Source organism: Etheostoma cragini, chromosome 10, assembly GCF_013103735.1.
Source record: "Etheostoma cragini isolate CJK2018 chromosome 10, CSU_Ecrag_1.0, whole genome shotgun sequence".
In the NCBI taxonomy this organism is placed as follows: domain Eukaryota; kingdom Metazoa; phylum Chordata; class Actinopteri; order Perciformes; family Percidae; genus Etheostoma; species Etheostoma cragini.
In genome coordinates, this window is record NC_048416.1 from 10,646,765 (window position 1) to 10,651,213 (window position 4,449).

A 4,449-nucleotide genomic window follows, 5' to 3' on the forward strand; every position below is an offset into this window, starting at 1 on the left:
TGTGTGTGTGTGTGTGTGTGTGTGTATTCTCATTTAACTACATTCGTGGGGTCCAAAAACTGGAACCCCAAAACTTTAAAGGGCTGTTTAAGGGTTAATACTTGGTTTTAGGATTGGGGTTAGAATAAGATTATGGTTATGGTGAAGGTAAGGGTTAAGGTTAGGCATTTAGTTGTGGTGGTTAAGGTTAGGGTAAGGGGTAGGGAATGCATAATGTCAATAATGGGTCCCCACAAAGATATATTGTGTGTGTGTGTGTGTGTGTTTGTATTTGCACGTGTGTGTGTGCGTGTGTTTGTGTGCACGTGTGTGTGTGCGCCTGGTCAGCACTTTAAGTGTCATTGTGTGTTACATCAACCAGAACCACACTGAGGCCTTGTATTGAAATATTAAAAACATTAATGTTGCCCAGCAGTTTAAGAGATTTGACCGTGAGCTAAAGAACACATTGAGGGAAATCACATTTGCTCTGCTGTCTGCCACAGTGACGGGTTTAGTACAACCACTGGGGGCATTTCTAATTCTACACACAGTGGCTTTATGATTTGTTTTCCTCCCATAAATAAGGTTGAAGAAAAGTATGCATTAATATTTCTACGGTCAGTTTGAACAGAGAAATAGTGTAAAAAGAGCTGTGGATATTTATGTCATTCTCACAGGAAGTGTCCTGACCATGAGCACCTGCATCACGCCAATCTGCTTTTTCTACCTAGTATCAGCAGGAGGTCTGTGGCATACACTTCACGTAAAGAATGGACGTAGCAGAAGGGACGTCACCCACTGACATCACCCAAGACGGCCTTCTTGAACATGGATGCATAATCAGACGTGGATCCAGCGTTGGAGGCAGAGCCCTGTTCATTGCTCTGAGAGTTGCTCAGTGGAACATGAAGCCATCTGGAGCCAAACATCTGGATCAGCACTGCTTCTGCACTGTGCAGCCAATAGAGAGCAGCGCTTCTCTGTTGAATGGGGATTAAATTACTTGCTTTCCAAATTTTTTGACCGAATGGATCAAACTCCAGTTATTTCACAGGGGTTGTGGTGTTCCATGTAAGTCTGTGTTTTTTGGGGCAGAGGGCGTCACTTGACAGTTCCACTGTTTGGACACTATGTTCAATTTGCTTCAAAGCCCTCCGCACTTTGTGAGGGGCTGATTTTAAAGACAGAAATCTGGATTTTGGTCATCACCATCTTGGTAATTTGGAGCCAGAAGTTACCATACAGTAACAGTGTAGTTATATATTATATTTACACACTGATCCCCGCTCGAGACTCTTGGCCAGTGAACATTTTCAGAATAATGCTAAGGATCCCATTCAGCTCAGAGCGCAGTGTGTAATTCTGCTGTGACCTATAGTGCCTGTGATTGAACAGCCCCGTCAGAGGAGAGGAGCTCTCACTGGGAATGAAGCAAACACCCACATGGGTGCCCACCAGGCCTCACACTGAATACGCTGATCACTAGAGCACGGACAGTGGGGGAGGGGGATTTTGTTGTGAAGGGAAAAGAACAAAATTGTGTTGCTTGACTCCTGCAGGTTTACAACTAGTTTCTAATTATCAGCGATGGTGAGAGTTAAATGTTGGGAGACTTACGTTCTCTCATTTTAGTACTAATGTGTAATCATTTATGTTTAAAGGAGATGGCTGACGATGTTCTTTGTGTTTCTAATGTCGACTACCTCCATGTGCACCCCCCCACCAACACTGAATGTCCGACAAACACCCTGATGAATCTTCTTCGTCTGTGAGGTAGAGCTTCATCGTCTTGCAAACAATAAGCTATTAGCCAATCAGCGAGCCTCACGGTGGAACCAATGAGCTTGTCTGAGAGCCACAGACAGGGAAAGGAAGAAATATAATGAACAAGGTGTAATGAACAAACATGATTGTTTTGGTTTTTAAAATGATTCCCTAAAATGGCTGCTTGCTGTAGTTTTATCAAACAAACAGATGGAAACTAAGTGCTGTCATTTATAGCAGTGGATGTATCCACATTTGGTGCTCCAATAAGTATTTGTGGTAGCAACGCAGTGTGTGTGTGTGTGTGTGTGTTTGTGTGTGTGTGTGTGTGTGTGTGTGTGTGTGTGTGTGTGTGTTTATGGTGATGAAGGAACATGTCAGCCAGAGCAACAGTGTGGCTCACTGATGAGTTTGTATGATACATCCTATTAATACTACAAATAGGCAGTGAGCTACACTGTTTCAGTCAAGTCAGTTTAAAAACAGCTGAAATTAAAATGAGTGATGAATAGTGGGATAAAAGTAGGAAGATCTTGAAAGAGGAAGAGCGAGAGAGAGAGACAGGCGGAGAGACAGAGACGGACAGAGACAGTCAGAGACAGGCAGACAGTAGAGTTTAATGATTCCAGATGAGCTGAGTGGTCCGCCTGACAACTGAAATGAACAGGAATCAATAGTGAGAGCGTCTGTCTGCAGCAGATAAGACGCACACACACAATGTTGACTATTAAAGACGACAGCTTGAGATATTACACTATTAGTTATGCTATTTTTAATCAGCTATCATATTTAATTAATTCTCCAGGTCAGATGTTATCTGAGTGTCTAACTGTGTGTGTGTGTGTGTGTGTGTGTGTGTGTGGAGGATGGGGGGCTATTACTCCTGTAATGGGGAAGAGGAGGAGGGCTAATCTAAAATACAGAACCTTGAAAAGGCACAAAATAGAAACACAGGAGGAATGGAGGGAGCAGGGCGACAGACGGAGAAAAGAGGGCGACGGGGATGAGTCAGAGACGGGAAAATAACGTGAACTTTATGTTAAATACTATAAAACATAGACTCTACTGACATGAGATCTGAACGCCAGTGGTTTGGGACAGATGTCAGTTTGGTTGATAACAGACCAGACATTTTATGTCAATATTTTTACATTTTTTGAAACGTCTTTCTAAGCGTTCAGTGTCTCCTGTCACTGATTGCCTCTGACACGCCTCACAAGCAACACTCAAACTGGGAATCAAATGCAAGCAGCCGGCTGATGCTGACTGCTCTCTGCTGCAGTCGGGTTTAAACAGATCGCATAATTTAATGAAGAAAAAAATATAAAATCTTGCCCTTTAAACATGTACTGGAAGTATATGTATATACATATATGTGTGTGTGTGTGTGTGTATGTGAGTGTGGCACACCAGGCAACAACGCTATGTGTTGTTTGTGAGAATTTACACAATAAAGGAGAGAAGAAATACTGGGAACCAAGCTATAGTCCCATCCCGGGTGCACGCCCCAAACGGGCACTGCACTGGTTAAGAGTGCATCGTATCAGTGGTGGACACAGCACTATCAGAACTGTTCACTAATGTGTTCACACCAACATATAAAGGGTGCAGGTGGGATGAACGCCTCGTTGTCATCAGCTGGCTCCGACCGCGTACCGTGTGACATCATCAGCTGGCTCTGACCACACACCGTGTGACATCATCAGCTGGCTCTGACCACACACCGTGTGACACCAGGCAGCTCCAGCTGCTAATTATAGTAATTATGATTCATTACTGGCTCAGATTAATTTAATAAAGAGGAGGCTGAGCAGAGCTCGTTAACCTTCATTAGAATGATTATAGACACACACACACACACACACACACACACACACACATCAGAGGGAGCTTAAGAGTGTTCCCACAGTGTGTGGTGGCACACACTGTGGGAACCAGTGTGTGTGTGTGTGTGTGTGTGTGTGTGTGCGCGTGTGTGTGTGTGTGTGTGTGTGTGTGTGTGTGTGTGTGTGCGCGCGCTCTTTCATTGTAAGGAGCAAGTGTCCTCATAACAATAGTAAAAGGAGGCAGAGCTTCTAACTGAGACATTTGTGATCCTGATCCTCATCCAGACAGACACACACACACACACACACACGCACACACACATGGTCATATTGTGGCATTTTACTGCAGACTTTTTTTTACCTTTAAAGATTCTATTTAATATCTGTGGTATATTTATTTGTTTAAACGTTTAGTCTTTTAGTAATTATTAAATAATAATACTAGTAATAGTAAATAGGATTTAATTCGATTTATTTATCATTATTATTACATTTTTTGGAAACATTATTATAATATTTATTATGATTATGGTTATTGATATTAATACGATTATTACTCTAGCTTCATTCCAATCTCTGTGACTTTTATGACAACATTGATGTTTAAATCAATTATTATACAAGGCAACCTGTCTGTAATTTACTCCTTACATTCACATCCAAGAGAAGCTGCCTGGGCGTAACCTGCAGATTCCAAATATATAAACATAATAATATTAATAATAGTTCATGCTCTTCCATATTATCCCCACACTCTGTTCCTGTGTGTGTGTGTGTGTGTGTGCGCGCGTGTGTATGCGTGTGAGTTTGTGTGTGTGTGTGTGTGTGTGTGTGTGTGTGTGTGTGTGTGTGTGTGTGTGTGTGTGTGTGTGTGTGT

At 42.4% G+C, this 4,449-nt stretch overlaps 1 long non-coding RNA gene across 1 annotated transcript in view; it reads left to right on the forward strand.

Moving 5' to 3' along the window:
• The window catches only part of LOC117951559, a 17,644-nt gene extending 17,550 nt beyond the window's left edge, over nucleotides 1–94 (forward strand). Inside the window, exon 3 of the long non-coding RNA XR_004658210.1 lies at nucleotides 82–94. This is a non-coding gene — a long non-coding RNA (uncharacterized LOC117951559). The remainder of the gene's footprint in view (nucleotides 1–81) is intronic.
• Nucleotides 95–4,449: the final 4,355 nt, after the last annotated feature.